Below are 26,368 nucleotides of genomic sequence, written 5' to 3'. Positions count from 1 at the left end.
AAAACCAGGCAAGGTTAGAGATGAAAGAAGGGAGAAAAATCACAGAAATTAGCAAGATGATTTTATGGACTAAAACATACTTGGATTCATTTGTGGGGTTTTTCTCGTGTTTGTTGCAGCAATTCTACCTTTACTAATGCCAAGTAAAACACTTTAAATGGGGATCAAATTTTCACAAGTTTTTTCCATGTGCTGTAAGTTGCAGGGCAAAAGTGTGTACAGGGAGAAGAAGGATGATCAGAGGTTTCCCATTTGAGTTCAGATGCTACTTTGGCTTGTTATAAGCTTGTCTTTACAAAGAACAGAAGGTTTGAAATTTTTCTTGGCAATTTTAAAATTTCCGTTTGTTGTAGATGCACAAAAAATTCAGAATATGAGCCACATACAATTAGAAGGGCAGAAAATGTGGGATAAGAATAGCAGCAGATTCCCACTCAGTTTTGCTGGGTTTTGAGACTGACCAAGAAACACAGTAGCATGGGATGGCTTTGAAGGCTGACACATCACACTGTTTGCAACATTTTCATTTTAGGACCTGCAAAACTAAACTTGCTGTTGTATTAATAATCCCAGGCCATGAAGCTGCTCAGAAAGCAAAAGACTTCACAAGGTTTTTTATGTATCTGCTACCTAATGGGTGAATCTAACCAGCTCCGAGTTCTGTCCCCTCTGATATTCCTACTATGTGATGGTACATTTTTCTCTGAGTGTTTTTAATCCTGGGGATATGGAAAGATTAATGGGGAAGTCTTCACCAATCACTTGGAATAAACCTAAGTGATGTTAGCTGTAGGCACACAGTGTGTGGTAATTGGGGTGGGGCTGTGGCCCAGCCTCATCCCCAGTGGGCACAGCTGTGAGAAGCAGGTGAGCAGCATTGACAGCAATGAGCCATGGAGTGCCCAGGTGCACTGAGCATCCACCAAAGGGAACAGAGGGCACACAGGTGCACTGCATGGACATGAGGGTATAAAAGGTTGGCCTGAAGATCAAGAGGAGCAGATGCATGCAGCCATCTGGAGTGGAATGATGTTACTCTGTGTGGGCAGACACCTGGAGCCTTCTGATGGGGTATGGTGTTACTCTGTATGGGCCGAAACCTTCTGATATTGTATGGTGACACTGTGTATCGTGGCCATCTCAACTGCAGCATGGGCTGTGGCATAGGCTGTGACAGTTAGCAGCCTTTTTGCAAACCCTTCTTGGGCATAGACTTCTTTTTAATCTAAGGTATTTTTTATTATTTCAGGATAGTTCTGCCAAGCTCCTCCACAGCTGTGAGTTAGAGACATAACTCCTAATCACTGTGTCTTTTAATTGCTGGAATACATTAGCATCCAAGTTTTTCTCATTCATTTCCTGTGCTTTTGAAAGGAATTGAAATGTCGTTCCTCCAATTCATTTCTCTCTTCTGTTTGAACTCTACTCCATAAGGGCAGTGCTTATAAAAGGTGTGTATTTGCCTTTTTCATTATTGGTATAAAATGTTTGAGAAAAGATCCAATGAAAACTTCAATTTTGTACACGTTAATTAAGATTGAATTTATTCTTTGCACACAGTAAAAATTTTCTTGAAACAAAAATAAAACAAACAAACCCCCAAAAACCAACCTAACTCCGACTGCCTTTTTTTCTTAGCTAAAATCAGATTACAGTCAATGCATTTTAATATAGTGTCTTTTAGTCGCTGCTGGTTAAACTATTACTTTTAAGTCAAAGTCGTCACAGGCCTGTGGCATTGTTTTTATGATAATCAAAGTCTATGTATTCGTTCTTCCTGATTATAATCAAATCTGTCTCCTGGACTTCCTGTTTTCCTTTGGGGTTTTTTTGACAGTAAAAACATTAAAAATACCATGTTTTCCTTTTGAAACATAAATGCATTTATATTGTTACAAAGCAACTTCCAGATCAGATATTACATAGCAGTAAATTCAGTGCAGCAGTCAGCTAGGGACTCTCAGTATGACTGAAGTACGTGTGCGGTGATTCGGGGGGTTTTAGCCATTAATGAACAATCCTCAGCAGCTTTTTTCGTTCTAGGATCTTACTCAAATAACCAGTTATATTTTTTGTACCATGAAACAGCAAGGCAATTATTAATTAAAGAGATGATGCTTTAAATAGTGAAGCTATTTGTATTTTTCAGAATAATTTTATCAACAGTTCTTCTCAAATTGTTAGTACTATTAAGTGTGTACTAAAAAAACTGAGCTAAAATTTAGCTTGCTGGTTTTTATTGCTGTTCTGGTTTCCATGTAAATGGTTCCACCTCACACCAAGAAATCTGGGGGAAATTGCAGAGTGAGAAAAGTAGCATCTTTGATACTGCCTGAAGATGCTGAGTAGTGTGTCAGCTGTGCACCTGGCAGTGCGTGGTTCCACTGAGGAAATTGGAAACAGCACATCCTAGAAATGCTGGGGAAACCCCATGACTCTAAGGTAAAAAAGCATCTTGTTGAAAACCTAGGGGATCAAAATTAATTGCTTCATTCTGTAACTGTACATGTTACATATATCCATTGACACCTGTCTTTTGTGTGAATCTTCCCTATGTGTGAAGGCAAATTTTGCAGACATTAATTTTAAGTGTTCGGCTTTATTCCAGGTTATCCATCTATAATAGTTTTGCATGTGATTGCATATATTTAAATTGCAATTTAAATATATGCCTTGAAATTTAATTACAGGCATCAATGCCTTAATTTTAAATAAAGGTGTGTTCAGTGTCTTTGTACAGGAAATCTATGCTGAGTATAGCAGATCATTCCTGAAGTAGCTACTATGTGAACATCAGTGAGAGAAATTAGAACAAGGAATTCCCAAAGTACACTGCTATCACTGCATGGCATTTCAATGGACGTGGTGGTAGCAGGTGGCATTTATTTTTTGGTATCTCCTATAGTTCAGCAATTAACAATTCCTCCTCTGTGCCTCTGGATAGGTGCCTGGCTACATCTGTGTTGTAATGGGTAGTTAACAGAAAGCAGAGGCAGCCTGTAGGGGGTTGTGAAATGTATTCAAGGCACTGTAGGCTAATATAGAGAGAGGTCTGTGTTAGTGCTGGCTTGCATACATTGACTATAGAGATCCATGCTTATCTATCATTCAGATAATGTGATTACCCCTTTGAATAGAATGCCATGAGAATTGATGGGTTCTTGTATCAAAATTGGAAGATAAGCTAACAAAGCATGAGTAGCAGGGTATGACTGGGTGAAATACAAGTGAGTGAGTTGGTGAGTTCAAGACATGATACTTTTTACTGTTCTTGAAAGGCATAAAACTGTAAGGAATTAGATCATTCCCGTAATCTTTTCTCATATTGCTCCTCCTTTTCCACCTCCCTTGACTTCAGTGGATCTCTAAAGCCTTAGAAAAATCTGGCAATGGAGTTCTTAACCTTTGGGAAGTGAGCTGGCTTACTTATACTGCTCCCCAGAACAGCAGCTGAGAACAGTGGGAAATCAAGTGTTTGCATTTTTGTTGGCTTTGCATTAAGCAACAGGAGAATAGGTTATTTCTGATGGAATTCACTCCAGGTAGTTGACATCACTCGGCAGCAGACTGCAGCAGCAGAGGTGAAAGAACATTAAAGAGCATTAAATAAGAAAGCAGGTGTGCAGTCGTGCATGCTGAATGGCATCTTCATGGAGCACCAGTGAGCACTCTGTGTTCTCTGCGCATTGGTGGGGTTTGGAAGCTGTGCACTTCATGTATAATGGACACAGGGGAGTGAGGACTAGCTGTGAAAAATAGAATACTTCCACATACTTTTACAGAGCCCCTTTGAAATAACTGCAGTCCATTCCTATTTGTCTGTGAACACAAACTGAGATAATCTTCCTCCCTCCTTTCCATTCCCTTGGCATAATTCTTGCACTACTTTAAAGTATCTCATAATATAGAGGAATTTTCTTTCTGACCCATGAGAGAGCTGAGGCTTCTCAGCTCTAAATAATCCTGTCCAGTTTGGATTGACTCTCTTCACTATCTATCAGATGTTGCCACTTGTAAGACCCTGAAATGCTTTTAAGTAAAATTTGTTCCTACTGCTTGACTTGATTACTTTTAAGCCAAGGTGAGTTGATTCTATATGTCATGCAAGCCACAAATAATTTTATCAGGTCCTCAGTTTGCTCTCTTTAACTTGATAGTATGTTCCATTCTGCTTGTATAAAAGAATAGAACTGAAAGAAGGACAATTCTCTTCCCCTTTGTGACAGTGAGGGACAGTGTGTAAAATATACCAGCTGGCACTTTACATCTAGTTGTATATGTTTCCTCTTTTTTAGTGGTCAGGATAAAGTGTGAAGGGTTGCAAAAAGTAGAACTGAGATGAGTCAGAATTAAACTGTAAATAGCACGTGCCTTTATTCCTAATGGTTTAATATAAGATGGAATACATTCACTAAACCCTGAATGACCATTCAGGGACATTGTTAGAATGTATCAGCTAGGTGTTTTCTGGAAGAAAATACACAACATTCTATCATATTTTTTATGTGCACCCAAGTGTAATAGCCCAGTTCAGCAAAGTTTTGGTTAATGCCTTTTGAAAATTAAGTTCAAATGACTACTTGGGAAAGAGCAGTCCATGAAGGTCCTATTTTTCCCAAGGGAATGAGAATGTCACAGCAGATACTTACTCCTCCATGAGGTGTAACATACTGCATTCACCCTCAGATATTCTTTGTACTGTTTGTGGCTTACTATGGCTGTTTCTATTTATCAAGCACACATAGAAAATGCATCAACCTATAATTCAGAATAGCAACTTCATCATGTTGTACTATGTATGTAATTATAGAAGGTCTTATACAAGATGCACGCCATGACAAAAAAAGGCAGAAAAATGCTGTGAATTATGCAATGGTGAATGATTAAATTCTTCCTGCTTTCATGTATATTTTATACTGCAAGTCACAACTTCCAGGACTAATGCATGCACTGATCATTTGTTTTGCAACCTGTCAGCCTTATTGCATCTTAGCCATTTCTAAAACAATTTAGAGTGTAATATTTGAAACAATTATAGGTGATTATGGATTGATGTTTCAATGAAAACTGATTTTATTTAAATCTTAGGTTTTTATCCATGTTTTGCTAACATTTGTATAAATGAGTGACTGGTGAATTTTAAGCATTATTAGTAAATTTTATAGTGAAACTCTTCAAGGGATTGTAAGCCTGTTAGTTTGTGGGGGTTTTTTTGTTAGCTTGCTGCCTTTCCTTTTTAAACATGAGTGACAAATAAGGTTTAATTAATTCCTATCTTCTTGAACCAGTTCTTTCTGATTTAGGTGCTGGTTCTTTGAGTTGCTAAAATATCTTGTTTCTTGAAAGGTAAGAGTGAAAATACTGGAAAGAGACAATAAGTTGGGTGTGGTGGCTTTTTCTGATTTTGTTTGGTGTCATGTCATGTCCCCCTGCTTCCCCAGATTTTTTCCCAACCACCATGCTGGCTAGATTTTGGAGCTGCTTAGGAGAGCTTTTGGAGCAAAGTTCAGGCAGTAAATGACTGGAAACCATAACAGCATTCTTGGCATCTGCTTAGTAATTTTATATAATCAGATGTCTCCTTTTAGTTAGTGGTTTGTTAAATCACTGGTTTATAGATTTTTAAGTGCTTTGCTCTGTGTGCAGCTCTAAAGCTCAGTCTTATTTTCCTGGAATTGAAATTGCTGATCTGGAAGGCACACATCTTCTCTCCTCCCTCCCCATGCATTTCAGTCTTTTGTCTTTTAGCAGTTATGTTGGAAAGGGTAAATTTTTAAATATTTAACTGTATGAACAGTGAAATGTCAATTAGTCAAGTTGTAACTTCTGAATACAGACATTATGCAAAAATTAGGAAAGTGCTCAGTCCCACCTTACTCAGGAATTTTTGACACTGCATGTACCTGAGAAGAATATGTTGTCCTACTAAGGAAAGTTTGTCTGAAGGATGTTGTCTGGGATGTAAGGTAGCTACTATATAGCAATGTTCTTTAATCAGGAAAGGTATAGTGAAAAAATAAATAAGCATAATGATCAAGGACTTCATGGCAGTTAATACAGACAGCTAAATTTTTTGTTGAATATTTATTTGAATTTGGACCACCTTTTTAATTCATGTAGGGCAAAATCTAATGTCTGTGAATGTGTTCACTACTTGTGTGATATTCTGTAAGTGATACTACAGACAAATTACAATTCAACATTTTGCATATATATGCTTTTTGGGGGGAGGTACCTTTTGATAAGTACATCAAAATCTTGAGAGCCACCATCAAGCAAGAGAATCCTGTCATGTTTATGCACATAAATATAAACCAAGTAAATTGTTCCAACCTCTGTTTCTTTGCAACAAACCTTTTCAGAGGTATATCTTTTAGGGCAAAAAGTGATTTAATGCCTGACACTAACATTTGAGTTCTCATGCTCCCTTTATGACAGGTTATCTGGTTAGTTGCATGTTTAGGAGAACATGAAAATATCATTAATTTCTCTCTATGGTATCTGCTCTGCAAACAGTCTTCAACACAGTCTGAGCTCTGAAACAGAAAACTGCAGAATGAATGTCAGTGACCACTGTAAAGTCTGAGGGCCCAGTTAGGCTACAGTTTATGGGCGTGTCTCATCATCTGGAAGTAAATCTTTTTCAGTGTGTGATAATTTTATGTCAGCTTCTTGTTGCTAGGTGAAAATAGGTTTTCTTCATTTCTACAACAAATGCCACAGAAAGACTTCTCCATCTTTTAATGCCACTGATATAATCGTGTTTGTGGAGAAATGTAATAAGTTACTAAAGAGGTTGGACTTTTGGACTCACAACACCAAAGTGTTGTGAAGTCCTTCAATTTCCACTGGTGGTTTTAAAGACTGGCAATAATTCTTGAAGGATTTAGTAGCTCAGTTAGTTGTATTTTCTCTCCTGGTGTCTTTGTGCTGTTTGTCACTGGGCTCTATAGGATGTTTTATCTACATGTGGAGTTATCCTAGGAAAACGAAGAGTTGTGCTTTTGAATTTATAATGATTTTGTAGTGACTCTTTTTGCTGGACTTCAGAGGAGGGTTGTTTGGTGATGCAGTCCTGCTGCAGTAGGAAATGGCACTGGAAGCAGCAGCTTCTGCTCAAGCCAGAGTGCAGCCTGTGCCCATGAGTGCACTGCCTAAACATGGTGCTATCCAATCAGTCAGCAGTACTTGTAGCTGAGTATGGGTGTGTAGAGAAATGACAGTTTTGGTCAGACTTCAGTGCCACATGTAAGACAGCAGAATCTGTAGGTGCAGCGGTTGCTCAGTCTCTTGGCGAGTTTCTTCTAAAAGTGCTTTTCTTTGTCTACTAATTCACAATGCAGTGTATTCACTGCACATGTCAAATCCTTTGTCTACCTATTATCGATCTACACTAAAAGGATACATTCTTTAGCATTTCCTAAACCATAAAAAATTATTTATTCTTCCTCTTTCAAAATGTTATGCATTTATAGAAGTGGATGTGCTGAAATCCATTCTATTGAGCCATCTGCGAACAAGTACAGTATGACCCACTTCTGCTGAATATCCTCTCAGCTAATTATCTACAAAAATTTGTCTGCATAGCCTGCTGTCCAAATTGCTACCATGCACCAGAAGTAATTCACTATGGAGAGAAGGAAATGGTTTGGTAAGTGTTATTACTGAACCAGATACTTAAAGAGATCTTCAGGTACTTGATTCTTAGATGAAGCAAAGTATTTTTTAAGAAAGGAAGTGGGTGCTCATACAAGCACTGTGTGAAGGACATGAAAAAAGTGGGGAACATATTGGGATGAAGAAAGGGGAAAAGTGTTGAGGTGGATTTTTTTTGGTGGTTTCTTTTCCCCTCAATTAGAAAGCTAGAGGCTGCTAATAGCCTCTGTCTGAGTATGGAGTGCCTATTGCTCTCAAATGATGATTAGCATCACATAAGCGCAGATTTGCATAGGTTCTGATACATAACATTTTAGATACTTGGCTAAGTTTAATACAAACTTAAATGAGTTGCACAAGGCTAAAAATAATTTGCAATCTTGACTGTGATAAATACTTTACTGAATGTGTCCCAGCTCATCTTTGAGTATGCTTTTCTGGTGATATTTCAGTAACTTTGCTACTGTTGGGGCCCAAGAAAAAGTGGTGCATAAAAATGTATTCTGATTAAAAGATCAGAATTAATTTGAGGGACTGTTCTTTTTCTGGAAATTGTGAATAGTCTTAACATTGGATTCAGTAGGATATATAAATTTTATTGGAATCTATTTTCTAACTTCCAGTCTGGTAAAATTTAGGCAGAAGTAAGATATAAGCAGATGAAGAAAATTCAGTGAATATTTTTACATGTTTAAATGCCTGTCAGGTGTTTTCATATATCCTTGATACCTCAAGTTTCCATAGCTGTCTCAATGGTCAGAATTTTGCATAGAAGTATATGCAATGTTGAAATTTCAGTTCATGCTCTCAAATTTGTATACACTAGAAATTCACAGACCAGAATGGTATTAAATTATGCTCATGAAGTGAATAAGCTTGAAGTGTTTTTTAAATTTGTGCAACTTCCTTTTCCAGTCATTTACTCTTGTGTGAGGGAGCACAGCAATGACGCTGTTTTTTTCCCTTTTTCAAATCAAGAACATTTTAAGAAGCCTTTACCCTTTTTTACAGGCTAACACCTGTAAATCTGTGAGGAACAAAACTGTCCCTAATAAGTGGCTTTGTGAGCATAATTTGCTGTACCAAGGGAGTGACCTAATTTTTTTCTTGTTGATCATATCTAGAAACCTACACCAGGAGAGTTCATCATTTGTTCCCTTGCTGTGCATTTTATTTTGGAAACATTGCATTTTGTATGCAATTTTCTTTACACTTATGTAATCCTACTTTTGCTCATGAAACCTGAGGAGTCAACTTCCTTGGCAGCAGCAAAAATTAAAGAGGAATTGCTCAGGACCCCACTCCAATTATTTCAGACAGGAACATACAATGTACTTTAATATCTGTGTTAATACTACCCATTTATCTCTGAGTCTAATGTGCACAGTCCAAACCAATCTTCATACAGAGTTTCCTGTAGCTTTTCCCCTGTTCCTGTTAGTAAAATATTCCCTATTACAGATTCTGGGCCACACCTTTTTTTCATTCTCTTATTCTTATTTTGACTATTTGTTTGGTGTCTCAGAACACAGAAGTACTATTTGATTGCAGGCAAGAAGGACGTGAAGGGAAACCTGCTGAGGCTGTCTGGGAACCGAAGTGGTATCACCTCAGATTGGGAGAATGAGTGACATCCAGGTCTACTGTGGCAGAACAAAGTTCTGCTTCAGCTGCATTCTCTGGCCTATCTGGGAAGTATTGTGCCATCTTGAGAGCTGCAAAATTATATAAAATGTGATGTGATATACTCAGCTACAATTTCTTGTAAAGTAATTGTGAGTTTCATCTCAGTCATAAATCTGATCATACTTGTAATACTGCAGTTCTAACTAAATGCAGTGACTTCTAGAGGTGCTTTAGTGCCAGTCTAAAGAAATCTCTACAAATTTTGCCAGTGCCCTTGCTAGTAAGGGAAGGCAGAGCAGAACAAGGAATGACAGAAATGTTTTTTCCTTTATTCTTAGTGAGATCCATGCATCCTTCCAATCACAGTGCAAATGAGGGACCAGAACATGCCTTCAACCATTTTTTTGCCACAAGTTTGGCTATATGTGTCCACAACGTGTTGGTTTCAGACAGGTCTTTAGCAGAGTATTTGTGTTTGACTGGGTGGGCTTAATTTTTACTCAAAAGGAACTTTTTCATGTATTCCTATGAGACTCTGCGCATACATCCCATCTGCCTCTGTTTAACTGATTTCTAGGTTTTTGGATACCGAAAAATTGTTACATCAGCTACTAAAAAGCTTTTTAATTTGGAAATCTGAGCCTTTCTACATGTTTGGTGAATAGAGGCCAACCCTTTAGTTTCTTGCAGCTTGGGGTTAGAGAGATGTGTTTGTCCACAGTTCAAATCTCTTTTGAGCAGATGGTTCTTGAGACCCTCTAATTCCTTACACGAAAAAGAAGATTATGTCCCTTTTAGTTTTACTCTTAAATTTCCTCACCAACGCTAATCAAATGCACACTACAGAATGTTGATAAAGAAACAAAGCATATTACCTGCCTTTGTGTCTTTGTCTATGGATGCACAGACACACACAAATGCTCTGTGTTCCTTTTTACCTAATTTAAAGCCCTAGATATCACTTTCCTGAAAAATTCGTCATATTCTCACATAAGGAAGTAATAATGTCATTGCTTCAGCTTGTGTTGTGAATGAAGCTGTAGTTTAAAACAAAAAATCCAGTTGAGGAAGCAAACATTGCATGAGGATTAATGCATATTGACAAAATAGCTCTTTGAGGGCTGCTGCTTAGCCGTGCCTTTGCACCCTAAATTTTGTGCCTTTCTCTTTATGCAGAGGAAGAAATCTGCATAAGCTTTGCAGTTCTAGGGAGCTGATTCACCTACCCATGAACCCAGGAACGCTGCAGAAGCCTTTCAGGGAAAGGTGCAGCATTATAAATATTTTAAACCTCTCTGCAAGCAGGGAAAAGTGTGACATATGTTTTACATTTCAGTGCCTGCTCCAGTACCATTATTTTAGAACCTGTCGCCTTTCGTAGGCTATGCGCTCACAGACAAATGCCATTGCTTCAAAACCAATAGCTAAGCTGCCTCTTTTCATGCTGTTTCTTTCAGTTCCAACTGACAGTTAAAATATGTTTGTTGTTCCCCCCTCCATACACAGCCCCTGTTCGAACTGACCTGACCTCAAAAGATTGTGGCATACAGCTGAGCTTAAAATACAAACATTCCCTTTGAAAGTTGTAATGTTCCTGCTTGTCTGGGGCTGCTCTGAAGAAAAAAACCAAAAAGTTGAATCTCAGTGTTCAAGTAATGCAATTCATAGATAAAACCTTTATCTGGGAAAAGGGAGAGAGGTGTATTTGGAGTCTGCTTGAGTGGCAGGAAGAAAAATTTCCATATTTAAGGTAAAACACCTGCTGTTTTTTCTTTTCCTCTCTGCTTGGAAAGCTCTGCTTTATGAAGCATTATTATCGCCAGTGGGGAAATGAGGTATGAAAATGAGTCATATTTGATACTTCCATGGCCAACAATGGCACAAGACCTTCTGAACTCTGCCTTGGCTTTCCCTCCACCAAGTGTTGCATACTGTCTGCAATTAATATATGTGCAAAATACCATGAAGCATATAAAACCAAATTTGAATAATTCACATGGTGACAACTTGGTTTGGAAATAGGTTTTTATGGTAGAGTATGTTTCTAGAATCATAGAATTGTTTCAGAAATTTGGTGTGGAATGATGATATTTCAGATCCTGATGGCTTTGAACTGCCTTATGAGAAATCCAGAACTGTTTGTTCAGACACATTTTTAAAATGAGAATTGTTCGTAAGTTGCAACAATCAATAACTTACCAGAGACTTGTGCAAAATGAGGGGAAAAAATGCACCATTCTGTCCAGTCTACCTTCAGTCTTTCATAAGAAATATCATCAATTTAAATATTTTAAGGATGTCTGAATAATTAAAACTGGAAAACTCGGCTCCAAATCCCTTAACATTTTAAGTTAAGGACATGGTCTTTTTTATATCCACCAAAGGAATGTGTTTCATGCCATTGGTATAGGTCATGTTCAGCTGTTTGTTTAGAAAAAATAAGCTATGTGTCTTCTAAACTAAGGAGTGGAGATTGTGGAAGTAACATCCCACAGGGAATTGAAGAACCAACTAGAGAAGCATAAACCCCAAGCTGCTCAGGTAAAAGTAAATGCTGCCTTGAGGGTACTGGAATGAATTGCATGTTCTGAGGTCTGTAATACCTCTCCTTTAATTTTGTGCCTCTGGTTGTGGTTTGGTTTTTTTCCTTTACTATGTGTTGCTGAATTCTTTAAAGTTGGACTGTCTTTTTGAAATAAATGCTGTTCAATTTGAAGTTTGATCTTGATATAGAAACTACTGGTGGAGACCTGTATCTTGTGTGATGTGAAAGAGCAGAATAGCTAATTGAAACAGCTCTTTGTGGCCTCCAAAAGTAGTTTTGCACTAGCTGAAATTCTTAGTGTTCTGTGCATGCCTAAGCTCTTGCAAAAAAGTTCAAGAAAATAAGGCATAAAACACATCTGAGATATTGTTTTCTTCATTGTGAAATAATTTTATTTCTTTTAAAATTCTGCTTTTTGTCTTAACTCTCAATGAAATAACAAAGTCAGAGAGTCTGAGTCTGAGAGTAATAGCCAGATGAATGTGTACCAAATTGAGGTATGCCTCTCCCATTTCTTTACCGTGTGTATGGTAATAAAATAGGGGAAAACACCTTTTTAAAATATGTTTTCCAAAATTAAATATTCTGTTAATAACAGGATGCATTAAAATGATATAATTGTAGTTAATGGTCTGTGAGTGTGTGTACAGACAATTGTCCTTATTTCTTGCACTCTTTGTTCTGACATTTACCCTGTTTAGACTGACACAGGTAGAAACAGGGGCCTGACCCAAATACACATTGGCCAAAAGTACAAAACAGATAGTGCTGCTCCAACTATGGCAGAAGAGTAGAGACAGTACAACTACTCCAGTATTCACTGGAATGATTTGAGGGGGTTAATTCCTTCCATATATGATAATTTTCTTGCAATAGTTAGGCTAATAGCTGACAATTGTGTGCTAACTGTTAATAGTAATTCATAATATAATTATGCACAGTGTGGATGGCACAGTTTGTATTTGGCTGTTGCTCTTGACTTCTATAAAGCTCCTTTTTAGAGCTCAAGTTCTGTGTGCTGTTCAAGAGGCTAATTTGAATCAGATAATGCACAAGTGCGGGGGACTGTCAAGAATCTGTAAGGATTTCCTGATAAAATTTTGAAAAATTCCTAAAGGTGCTGTGTTCATATATTATTCTGTTCAGGTTTTTTCCCTAGCTGGGAGCTATACACTTGCACATTTTAGACACTTATATATTGACAAATAAAGGTTGAAGAGGAGGCGTACTCCTGGGTCTGATATAAATCTTAACAAGGCCAGTGTTTGTCTTTCTCCACCTCTACCAATTAATTAACAGTGATATTTGTTAACAATTGCTTCCGCTGCCTGGAGGCATTTGGTGAGGTAAAATGCTGTAATTTTAAGTAGTTTTATTTTCAGAGACCACCACAGGAAGAGTAGACTACTGAAAAATTGTTGAATCTGAACAAAGAATCAGCCTGAAATCTCCAAGGGAGAGTGCACAAAGAATTGATTGTGTTCACACTCAGAGATCAGGGACATCTCTGCTCCTGACAGGGAAACCAGTCCAGATTGTCTGCATTCTCCATTCAAATAAATCTGTATTCAAATCTGGGTTCAGGGTGCCTAAAGATTTTGCCGGAATATATTTAGGAAAAAATGTAGATTCATGAACTCTCACCTGATTCATTTAACAATGCTAATGTTTTGGTCAAGCAGTTTTTTGTAATTTCACTTAAAATCCGATGTATTAACAGAGAGATGGAGCATACAGTTGATTAGTTTTTTCAGAAGTTATAGGAAAAAGTTGTCTATAATGTACACTTGTATGAGAACAGGTGATTTTTTTATGATGAAGTCACTTAAGTGTCTATCTCCTTTGTATTGAACTTAGAGGATCTGAATGTACTCCTTTTGAAGTTGCTGTTCATAACTACTGAGCCTGCAGATTGTAGGAACAATTTAGTGAAATTTAGCAAAACCCCTGTCTCATCCCTGTTAAAACATTTACTGTTGATTTCAGTGGAAAAGACTTTCATTTGTTGTCTTCTTAAAGCAGTGGGAAACACCTGAAATATGGACAAGATTTCTGTCTTAGTTGTTTAACACAAGAAGTGCAGAGATCCCTTCTGAAACCATGAGAGATGTTCCTGAGGTCAGAGCCTGAGCTGCCAATATTCCAGTGCAAAAATTTTCCCCAGAAGAGTAAACATTGAAAACATATGTGGCTATTTAAATCATCACTGAAAATCAACACGCCTTTTTTAATCCTGTTGAATAGCTTTTGCTAAAGGAACAAACCAGTGTTTTGTTTAAACACTGAACTTGGCACGTAAGTGTAATGCTCTAAGCAGAGACCAGGAGCAGGGCTGAAGCTTGCACATAAATGTACAGCTCCCTGCTGTGTGCACTGTGAGGGGAGGAGAAGGAGAGAGCTTCACCACATTCCCTGTCTGCATTTCAAAGCTATGGAAAAGGGGAAAGTTTGTTGTTTTATTATACAACTTTTTTCCCTCCTGTGGCAATGTCCAGCAAAGTTTTCAAGAACTTTTTTTACTTTTATAAAAAAAACCAACAGCACTTTTTCTGACAGTAATCCCAATTTATATTGTGAAACCTTTCATTATGCAAAACACACCAGTACTTACTATTGCAACCGAACATATCCCAGAGTTTCTTTTGACCCTGAGAGGTGTAAAGTAAAACTAGAGATTTGACACACAGATCAAACTCTCCAGAATCATCACACAGAAGGTGTTAAACTGCAAATATGTAAACCCTGATGAAACGATAATTGACAAAGCTCTAGGAAGTATAGTGGTTGATCATTGTTATTTATTCTTTGTCCAAAAGTGTTAATAAAAACCATCACATTTGCTTAAATAGGAAGGATTTTGGGAATCAGACTGCAGTTCCTGCCCTTAGTACTATTTGAATCTGATTATATCAATGTTTTTCATTTGTGTTGAGCATAGCTGTGAAATAAAATACATAACTGAGTTGGTGCTTCTTGGTCTAAATCTATCAGCTTTGTCCCCTTGGAGGTAACAGTGAGTGTTCCAAATTGCAATTGTCCTATCAAGGATGTATTTATCCATAGTAAGTAACATTAAGGAAATTTTTTGGAAATTAATAAGATAAAAAAAAACTTTTGTAACTAGAAACTTTGATTTCATGGACCAAATCTAAAAGAAAGGGTGCAGATGATGGTGTGTGGATATAGAATTGTATTTTGAATTTATAAGGTCTAATTCTGTTATCTCAGCTGCAGCTCCAGGACTTGCACAAGTGTCTCCAGGGATTATAAAGAAGATAAAAGCTAATTCTGTTGTTCTTGTTCATACTTGATTCCCATGCTTCTACAAGGGGTGAGATTTCCCAGAAGTGGTAGAAGCCCATTGTTGCCTGCTGTTCCACATTTCTAGCAGTTGTCTTGGGGTGGGCTGTTGGTTTTAACTTCACAACCAATGACCTATAGAGTGCTTCAGTTGTCACCCCCTCTCCTCCCAAAACATGCTTCCCTAGCTCTGGCAACCTTTTCTGGGCCTTTGAGAGGAGCATGACAGTGTGTTTGTGGTCCCTATACCCAGGTGATGTTTTCCTGGGAGGATTGTGAGGGGTGTAGAAGAAGGTGTGGTCCGGTTCACAAATTTTATTCCTCCATGGGGGTCAAGGAAATTGTCTGTTTTGTTGTTGTGTTGAATGTACGTTAGACAACTCAAAAATTAGGAACGCAAAGGACTCTTAGACAATAAAGGCAGAGAAGACTAAATAGGTAATTTTACTAATTGCATGTAACATTGTAGACTTATTTGCATTCTAGAATAGTCATTATGTAAAAATATAGCACATAAAATTATGAATGACCTGGTGTTCAGGGCAGGAAAGATGATGTTTCAGAGATGACATCACATCTTGGAGAAGATTAAGTGTTAGGAGAAGATTAGGTGTTAGGAGACTTTTATTTGAAGGAAAGAAAGTTTGCAGTTCCTGTGTTCAGATTGTATCTTGTAGTTCTTTGGTCTTTGGTATGTGTTCCTGCAGACCTCTGCTACTCCGTACTGCCTGTAAGAGAAAAGAAATTAAAATCTCTGTTTTGTGAAGTCACAGTACCTTAACACACTGGCTGTGATGAAGAGTACTTAGGAGAAGCTTTGTGTAATCTGCCATAAGATTTACTGTGTTCCCAGGCAATCAAAGTAAAAATCAACTGGATGGTCTACAAATAAAAGTTAAGTATATCATGATACAGGTCATATAAATCTCATGTGTTTATGAGCAATACTGAAAAAAAAAAAATCTTCACACCCTTCAAGTAAAACTCAGCTTGAAACTGTGTCATTTGGGACATGGTGTTAATATAAACCCCAGGGTCTGGAAACTGGAAAGGAGCTACACTGATGATAATGCATTTGCTACTTGTTCAAAGAAGAGAAAAATATCTCTTTGAGTCTTTTCTGTGGACAAAGCTTTATATAAGCAATTCCTGTATCTCTACACTAGCCATAATTATTTGCCAGTAGATGGAGTAGTTAAATCAAATGTCTATCATTTACTCTTGAATCAGTGTGACAGGCTCCATAGCTTCTTGACACCATTAAATCCTTCTGCTTTCTACTCTGATGACTGGGAAGTCATTTCTGTTCTTGGTGAAGGCTTTCTGCTTTTGCTGTACTGACAAATATGATTAGTTACATATCTTTCAACAAAATATTTTACATTTCTTTTTCTATTGGACAGGCTCACCTGCCAGAGATGTTAATATTATCTCCTGCATTTCTTTTTAGGACTTTTCCTTCCTGTGACTTCCTGTCATAAGAAAAAGGATGCTTGAAAAGTGTAGAAATAGACTATTGACAATGCTATCTGTAGACTGCTAATCTAGAGATCTCATTTATCTAGGGAGGGAAATGTTTAGGTTTTGTGGAGATTTTTGCCCTGTCATTAGGAGCCACATGATTAATCTTTGTTGTTTCATGGTATCAAGTGAAGTAAGGCAGTTATTTGCAAACCAAACCACAATACTTTGGTGGATATAGGCAGCAAGTTTGCATTTACTGAAGTTGAAAGTATTCATGTATTTGAAACTACACAACTACACAATGTGAAATGCATTGTATTTCCTTCACTTAGACTTCCCTGGATGTCAGCTCTGAGGCTGTAACGTTTGCAGCATCCAGGTTTTCTCATTCTCAAGATGATGTTCATGGTGCTACAGCTGTTGGTTACCATGTCCATAGCTCTCACAGGGACAGAATGCCTCATTTTGCCTCCTGTAGAAGAACAGTCCAAACATCAAGTCTGTTACAAGATTGCTGAAACTAGTCCAGGATTGTCTTTTTACAAAGGTGGTATCTGCAGTTAAAAAAGGTGTATTCTGCAAAATCTCACTGTGTGAAAAATTAGTAAAGAAATTTTAATATTTGGAAACTGTGAGTCACTAGTTGTGTTAACCATTTGATTTTTTTTTTTACTACTGTTCTATTGAAAAAAATAAAATATATCTGTTTCTTTAGCTGTAATTCAGGAGGGGGAAGAGGTGGAAAGGAAATGCCCTGAAATTAAAACTCATTTCAGGCAAGTTATAATTTTGAGGAATCATTCATTGTGAATCATGAAATATTGTATTCTAGGTATAATGGGAGTGGTGGCAGTTTTGTGTTTGCCTATGTAACCAGTAATTCCCCAGCAAGCTATGGGTCTAGGGCTAGAGAATCTAATTAAAAAACAAATCTAATTAGACACCCAGATCACAAAATGAATAAACCATATCCCAGGTATTTAGGAACACTGGGAATTCAGGGCTAGTTACATACTATTTCACTTATTTATACATTGGTTTCAGTTGTTATTTATTGGGGGTAATTTGTTTTTGTGAATTTTTTAATGATTCTGAAACAAATTTGCTGTACCTGTGTTAACTGAACTGTGGCACAATCCAAAACGGGGATAAAAAAGCAATGTGGTGGATATATGAGGCTTGGGTAGCCTGCAAACCAATGAACATACACAAGAACCACTGCGTTGTGCTAGAAAAGGACAAACTGCAAACTCTCTTCAGCCAATAACAAGAAATGGTTCAATCCAAGTGCAGGAGTCAGCTACCCAATGAAAGAAACAAGGCAGAGAACTGTACACTAGAAAAATGAGGGCTCTTACAAACTCAGTGAAGAACAGGTAAAGATAAAAGTGCAGGATCAAAACTTCAGAGACTTGCTGAAAACTGAAATATTAACATCAGATGTTTTCAAATGCCCTTCGAATAGGTTTCAACATTAGAACCTCATGTTTATTGCACATAATCTAAAGTTTTGTTTGAAGATAAAACTTTCAAATTAAAATCCATACCTTATTCACTGCCTCAGGTAGCTTCTAAACAGTTCCTTGTTACCACCTTTATACAGTTTGTCTGACCTAACTTTTTTCTTTTTTTGGCTCACCCAGAAATGTTAGCTACCTCCTTATTTAATTGTCCTTCTGTGGCTCATGCTTCTTGCTTTGTTACTTTGAAATATTGTAAGTAGGAATCATTCTTTCCCTGCTGTTCAGATATCTCCTAGGAAAATCTGTATCCACTTTCTTTGCTGAGATGTCCCATACCAAAGTACAGGAAGTGTTTTTATATTTAAGGGCTCCTTTGCTGGTTTCCCAGAGAGAAGATATTGTGTGCTCTATTTGGATATAAGAAGGCATTAAAAAGCATATTGTTTTTATAAAATACTATTGGCTTTATATCAGCAAAATTCAAGATTGTTAAAGCTCCTGTTGGTTTCAGTATAAAACAGAGTAAAACCCACCTTCTACTTAAGGTTATGATTTCATATTTAGAAATACTGTTTTGTTCATAACATCCCAAGTTTTTCTGGCATATTCTTCAGCATGCAGAATATGGATTTTTCTGATGCATTAATAAGTTCTCAATCTACCCCAGTAGAATCTGAAAAATCTGCACTAGCTTAAAAAAATGTAAAGTGAAAGCATATTGTGTGGCTAAAATGTAATTAGGAGAAGGCAGATGTATGAGCTGCTTTTTCCAAGTGCATTGAGCAGATCATTTCTGTAATAGCCATCCTTCTGATCTTTTACCACAGCATCCTGGTGAAAGTTCTTCCTTAAAGAACATTTAACAGCATTTAGTACAGGCTCTGTCCTGACTTAGTCCTGCAAAAGTGTCAGATGTAGAGGAAAAATGTTTTTTTATTCCTTCAGTAAGTGTGAAGCACAGGTGATTGTTATTTCACACCAGGAACTTATTGTTGCTGCCTTCTTTTAGATTTTATATCAAGTTGATTGCTGTCTTTACAGGAAAAAAATGATGTATTGATACAAAAAGTACAAAATTTTGAGGAGTTTGTCAGCACCAGAAGGTGTTTTTTTTTTTTTTTTTCAAGTTAATTGTCAAGCAATGTCAGGTACTCAACATGTCCATAAAAGCCAATATAACTCTGTACAGGTTTCACCAGGATTATACATTTTTAATGATGTTATAGTTCTCTGTAACAGTAGGCTAAGATCAGCCATTTGCAGTAGCTATTGGAAGCACTTTGGACAATTAATGTATGATATTGTAGTATTATGGACCTCAGTTTTTGCCTTAACACCCTGTAACTTGCTTCCCTTTTACCTATGGGGCTTGGATCTTTGTTGTCTTAAGTCATTGAACCACCTCTGCTCCAAGCCTGATTTCTGTTGAGTGGCAGCAAATTTAGAAGTTGCTTTTCTGCCACAGGCCTGCAAGTTAACACCTGATGTTATGCAGAAGGTTAAAGAAACCTCAAAACAACCCTACACTGGACCGTGATGAGTGGTGCTCCTCACAGGAAAATCCTGTGGTAGCACCTACAGATACTGTCCGCTGAGTATCTTGTACAGCACAAACTTCTCTTTGTGGAGTGCAGGGAATTCAGTTTGCATCCACTTCCTGGATATCTGGCATCAGAATGGCCAGTTTCTGGATTTGTCCAGGTAGAGACTTTTTTTTAATCCTTCTTCTTCCCCAGAGGGTTTTTTTCAGGAGTCTTTATTCCTGTGTGGGATAGAGAAAAATCATTTACTTTGGACCAGGCCCATCATTAGCATCTGGGTCAAATAAGAGTAAGAAAAGGACTCCTATTCTGATAACCAGAAGGCTAGAATAGTATCATCCAGATACCCTCTTTCTCCACATATACCTTAGGAAATGACATAAGACAGGAGTATGGACAGTAGGCTGTAAAAAATGAGTGACTGGTAATGAGAGTTTATGACTACATATGTCTGCTTCTGGCCACGCTCCTCCATTGCCTGTAGTACCTACTTTTTTGGCATTGAGTTAGTTAATTGCTGGGTTAATGGGATATGTGAATTCACTAGGGAATTTCATGTGCATTGGAGCAGGTAGAATTGAAGAAGGGAGACTGTGCTCCAGAGTTTTTCTCCCACTTTGGTACTGGTGCATTGTTAATGTAGCCTACATGCTTATGGTTCTCAAAAGGAAATGGAAAAATATCCTTCAGAAACAAAAGATATGGCTGGTCAGTGTACCACATGTGACTCCAGTACCCTGTGAACTCTCTCTGGTTTTATTCTTTTGTTTTGCTTGTACTTTTATTCTGCTAGAAGCATTTGTTTAAATTTAAGTTAAATATTTCTCAAAATATTCTGCTAAAGTAGATGCTGCCTTAAACAGTGTGAAATCAGAATCCTGAAGTTTGATAAGCAGGCCTGCAGAAGATCTGGTACCTGAATTTTGTGAGGGCTTAAGCTTAAGAAATGACCACTTTAGTTTAAGAAATGTTAAGGAAGAGCGGAGAATCCCCAAGTTAAAAAATGGAAAACCTCAGCACTTCCTTTCTTAATGCTTGTTTTTTAGAATGTGCCCTACTTCCTTCCGAGGCACAGTCCATTTTCCAAATGAAACCATATTTGGATCTTTGAAAAGTAAAAAAAAATAAATATTACTTTCATCCTTTTTTCTTCCAGCACAGAAAATCTAGGAAGCATGTGTTTCTTGGAGCTGTTCCTGCATTTTACGTCAGTGGTCAGTTGCCATAGCTCTGCCACCTGAAGGGCTGTTTGTTCAGCCAGTGTGTGGAGCACATTCTGGAGTTCTAATTCACTGGTGAGACAAAGGGTGACTGGCTACAGAATAGCCAAATCCTCCCAAGCTCTCAGGCTCATTACTATGGGAACTCCATCAAGGCTGCAAGCTAGCATGGAATATTGACAGCATGAAACGTTGATGAGCGTGCCTGCGTTTTGGCAAATTAGATTTACTATCTCATCCTATCTAATAGGCCATTTAGAGGTCTGCCCCTGAGACACATCTCTTTAGCTGAGCATCTACCATCTTCTTGTAATGTTTTTATCTTCAGTCTGAATGGCCACCGCTTTATGAATATGCTTCTCTGTACTTTAATTTCCTTGTTGCTGGAAAAAAGCTTTTGGGTGGACATGCAGTTGCTAAGAAAAGGCAAACAAGGAGCTGCATTGAAATGTACTCTTGAACAAATCCATCAATTTATCTTTATATATACACCAAAACACTTATTTTACATATGTACATGCGTTTATATACACAGACACACACACATAAAAACACATTCTCCCAACTGGGTTGATGTGTACAGCATTGCAAAATAGATCTGCCATCATCCCTGACAGGCTGCTGGAAATGGAGTTGATTGAATATGACTCAGACCCTCAGTCTCATTGTCCAATTCATCGGTGAATGCACTGCAGGCTCATTGATTATATGTAAGACCAGCAGGAATGCTTGGCTTGCTCCATGGGGCTGCCTGTATTGAGCCATTATAAACACTCTCTTCTCTGCTGTGTGCATGTAAATAAGTTCAGGTCGCTTAAAATGGACAACTTAGACACAATTTTTATGAATTTAAAAAAAAAAGAGAGACAGAAATGCAGGGAGTTCTTTTTGTGAAGAAGTTAGTTTCAGAGAGAACTGAGTCCACAGACTAATAATTTAAATATTATGTTAGTATTTTGAAATAAATTTCTGACTGGTAAGTATTTCAGAGTATTTAATTTTTTTTTGTTGTTTTTTTTTCAGTATGAGTGGCAGTGAGTGTGTCTACATGTGGCGTAGAATTTAGAGTCTATAATTCAAATTAGCAAAATATTGTAAATGGAAATGCTTTTCCATGGGTAGCATGATTGTATACCACAAGAAAAAAAATCTGAAAAGAATTTTCTTCTAATAATTATTCACATGTTTATAAATAAGCCTCAGTTTCCCCATAGTGAGCTGAATTTTTGCTGTTCTATGCCTGTAGATGTGCCTGTTCTTGGGAAAAGAAAATCACCTTTAACTAGAAACAGTAGATGTCATTGCACCTTTCATTTCTGTGTCCTTATATCTCTGGAGAAGGGGAGATGATGAGTGGAATGGGCTTAGTCATGTCCCTTACTTAGGGAAGAATGACAGAAGCTCTTTTCTGGCTGCTGTTGGTCCCACAGGCTCTATTTATTCATTGTGTCATATGATCCACTGGCAAAATATACAGGAAAAAAAATAGTTTTACAGTGTGATCTTGCTGCTTTCAGATGGGGGCCCTGAGAAGATGGCACAATTGTATGAACAGCTACAGCACCCAAGTGTTAGGGGTCTGGTAGGTTTTGTGGGGTTTGGTTGATTTGTTTTATTTTTTTAGTTTTTGTCTTTTGTCTTTTTTTTTTTTTATTCAAGACATTTTCTGCAGTGATATGCCATTCCTTCTGTAGTCAGAAATTTTCTCCAGTCCTCTGGTCTTCATAAAAGGCTATGTGAAGTCTTTGTCAGTGGAGACAAGAGAGTATGTAATGAAACAGTGTTAACAAACTCCCTTATCATTGGCATCCTAGTTTTGGGAAAAGGAGAAGGAATGTCAAGGAACATCTTTTTTGCATCCACAAATATAAAAATATGTCAAAATTTTTGTTTGCTAAGCACTGAAAACATTGCAGGATGCACTTGCAATTATATAATGTGACAGACAACTTTTAATGCTGGCATGTTTTTAACTTACGAGATTAATTGAGGAGTGGTTTTGTAGCCAAAATATTTCATCTACTTGTGCTGCTTAGGACCCAGAGGCCCCAGTGAGAAGGAAGAGACCAGGGATGCTGTAAGGATGGCCTGAAATCAAATAAGTTACACACATCTTGAAACAGTGTGGTATTGCTGTTTGCACTGATCTCATTAGTTTGTTTACACATCCTGATTTTGCTCTCTCCCTGACCAACTCCCTGTACCTTGTGTTTCCTGAGTGTTCATTTCAGTGCTGCTTACACAGGGAGAGCAAACAATCCAGGCAGCCAGCAGAGTTTGCAGAACACCCTGTGCACGCCTCAGTCTCATGCTGCCTGGAGTCAGGCTCACTCAGAAGTGAACTGCCTCTCCACTTCTGTTTGGATTTCAGTGCCAAGTCATTAGTCCTGGGATACCCAGCTTTCTACCAGTCTCTGCTGCTGGAGTGTTTGTTTTTTCATGGTTTTTAAAAGGAATGTTCATGCTGACTGATAGTGGTCTGTATGTAGTCTTGTTAGTTGAGTAGCTCAAATATCATATTTAGGTGCAGAATCTTCGTGTTGGTGACCCCATGAATCTAGATGGAAGTTTCTATTCTGAATTTAATTGATCTAAACCCATGAAAGTTCTCACAAAGTACCTCTTGTCCACTTTGTGCTTTATTCTAGCTAGTAGGGGGAAAAGGGGAAGTCAAACATCTACTATGCTAAATATTCAATGGGTTAGACAAAGACTGCTTTTGCTAGAAAAAAATTGGATCTCTACTCATGATGATATGTGTATTTTGCCATAGTCTTAATTTTTTACCCTATGTATTACTTGGGATTTACATTTATGTGATTCATTCAGAAAGGCCAAGTGTCTTAGTGAAACCATATGTTGGTAGCTTCTACAGGTTAAATCACATGTTGTATATCCAAGAATTTCCTGTCATCTGTTCATGTGCAGTATTCTGGACTATTGTCATATGGCTACTGAAGTTACAATCGGAGGTGACAGGCTTCCTTCTTATTTTTTTTTTTATTTTTATTTTTATTATTGTTATTTTAAGCTGCTGTTTGCCTGAATTTTGTGGATTGCTTTTGTTCTCTTCAAATATGATTAAATTTATACAATTTGAACCATTTGGAAATTGACAAAACAGAAGAATCTAAATGCTGCAAATGAACAGTTCTGCACAATCTTCATTCTCCAGAATTTACAATGTCAGAAATACCAATTTCTCTTACCTAAATTGGAAAGATGGATGGAACTTTTACAGGCTTTGGGAAACTCCAAAGAAACTGCTGAACATCCATGCATTTAACAGAGGTGAGCCCGAATTTCAGACACTTTGAGATTCCCTCATTAAATGAAGGGCATTAAATCCAGTGCTCCATAGAGAGAAGAAGCTGTGTAATTGAGTGCATTGAACTGTTTGGCCTGGGCAGTGGTGGTGCCTCCAGAGTGGCCCAGAGCAGAATCTTCAGGAAGCAAGCTGTTGTCATGGCTTCAGATTCTTCCCCAGTGTTCAGTTCACAATAGCAAAAGGATTAAGTGTTTCAAGGAAGGGCTTGAAAATGAGTTTGTGGTGAGTTTGTGGAGAAAGGGGGTTCAGTAAAATCTGTGCTGGCTGCTTTCCAGCAGGGGATATACATAATAGCAAATGATGTCACATAGTGGAGAATGCAGAAAAATTCTTTAAACAGCAAAAAGCCAGGGTACTTGCTGAAAACCAGAAAGAGATAGGTGGTGTAAAAAATGTGTGTGTATGTACATGCATGCACGTTTATAACATATGTCTGGCTTGCCAATTTCCAGGAAAGTAGTGAGACAAAAACACTTTTACACAGTCAGTGACTGTGGCAGGAGTGTGAAATGGGCAGAAATGGGTGAATTGTGTTTAGCCTCTGCTTCCTCCAAGCTTTTCATTACTGTATTTTAGGTTACTGCAGCAGAAATGTGGTTCAGTTAAAAAACTGACATTAAACAAAGCCAGATGTACTTAAGTAGCAAAATATCCAGAAGAAATGACTTAACTTACAAGCTATGTGTGTGGATTAATGTAACTCCCTGATCCTCCCCCTACCCAATATCTCCATCCTCAAAGAAAGTCAAAATCAAAACAAAACAGAGGAGGGGAAAAAAAAATCCCAAACCCATAAAACCTAAGACTCACAGCCAAGCCAATCACCGTAAGGCAATTTGCTAATGGTTTTGGCAGAAATGATCCTGTTCAGCTTGTCTTCCTGCCATGCTAGAAAGTTAGCATTTATCCATATGTGAAATGTTTTATTTAATCTAACAATATTTGAATATGTTTCCTTCTTTCCCCTGAAATATGGGGTTGATCTTAATTTCACTGTTATAGCAGAGAAAAAAATAGGTACTTGAAAGGCAACAGACTGTTTTTAATTTAGAGAAACCCATTGTTATCTCAAGACTTGAGTACTACTTAGAAGCAGCTGGATTGTTTCCAGGCTCTCAAAATATATTTCACATCTCGTATCTTATGTTTTTACTATGAAAACATATGAAACTTTCTCAGAAAAATTTACTTGGAGCAGTAAATGTGAAAAAGTCACAGATAGTAGCAGTGATAAGGGAAACTACATTGCTATTCTGGACCTTTCTGCTGTAGAAAAGAAGAGAAATCACAAAATTTATTGTCATTCTTACTGTCAGAAATGTTTATACACAGGTGTGTCACAATTCTTGTTGTGAGGAATTGTTAAAATTACATTTGGGCAGTGGAGAATGTGACCTCTGTTGTAACTCATTAGGCCTGCAGAAACTACATGTTCATTTAATATCTGGTGCTTGACCTGATGGCTCCCAGATGCTCAGACGAGAAAGCCCCTCAGATGATGATACAAAGAAATAATGGAACCCTAAAAATTGTTTTAGTTTGGGATTTATTTTATTTTATTAAGTGTTTAAAAATGTAGTTTATTTCAGTTAATTTAATTACACATCAGGAAAGTTTGCTCCATGTACCTATGTATCTCAAGAGACTCCAACAAGTATACTGAATTTATTCAAAGGGGAAAGGGCTGGAATTTAAACCTATTTTTGCAAATCTAATTGGTTGTAGTCTTCTGCTGACAGAAGTAAATGTTTCTTTAGTACATAGGTATTCCAGTAAGTTCAATTATTATTCTTCTGATGCTTAATTGGCTCTCCTTAGGTTAATCAGAAGGGGAAAAAATTGCTATTTGGATTCTTCTGGGAATGTTTTTCTGTACATTTTTTCCCCACTCCTATTCTATCAAAATCTATTGCTTGCTTTTAAATTCTGTGTACTCTTGTGGTGGGCATATATTTACCACTGGAAGATGATACCTCTCTAAGAGAAATAAAATTGGTATAGTAACTCAGAGATCTTATTTTATAAAACCTGTTACAGGAGGTACTAGCTATGTGCAAAGAAGAAAGTAATATGGGGAAACTGTTTTAATGCTGCATCAGAGTGGAGGAGAGGGCTGCAATAATGCAGAAAATCACTGAAAAAGGTACAGTTGTACCATTTGATTAGTCTCTAGTCACTCCACTCAGACTGCATTTCTCTCCAGTCTTATTTCTTTTCATGTGCTT

General features: G+C 37.5%; 1 protein-coding gene and 1 long non-coding RNA gene across 2 annotated transcripts in view; both read left to right on the top strand.

The window, feature by feature from the left end:
- The first annotated feature begins 1,029 nt into the window (after window positions 1-1,029).
- The window catches only part of ZMIZ1 (zinc finger MIZ-type containing 1), a 717,720-nt gene continuing 692,381 nt past the window's right edge, over window positions 1,030-26,368 (top strand). Inside the window, exon 1 of the mRNA XM_068197344.1 lies at window positions 1,030-1,071. The gene's annotated coding sequence lies outside the window, so the exon portion shown is untranslated. The remainder of the gene's footprint in view (window positions 1,072-26,368) is intronic.
- Window positions 16,950-26,368, top strand: part of LOC137477944 (uncharacterized) — a 295,868-nt gene continuing 286,449 nt past the window's right edge. The window contains exon 1 of the long non-coding RNA XR_011001298.1: window positions 16,950-17,065. This is a non-coding gene — a long non-coding RNA (uncharacterized lncRNA). The remainder of the gene's footprint in view (window positions 17,066-26,368) is intronic.

Source organism: Anomalospiza imberbis, chromosome 8 (genome assembly GCF_031753505.1).
Source record: "Anomalospiza imberbis isolate Cuckoo-Finch-1a 21T00152 chromosome 8, ASM3175350v1, whole genome shotgun sequence".
NCBI lineage: Eukaryota > Metazoa > Chordata > Aves > Passeriformes > Viduidae > Anomalospiza > Anomalospiza imberbis.
This window is presented reverse-complemented; position numbering and strand designations above follow the sequence as displayed.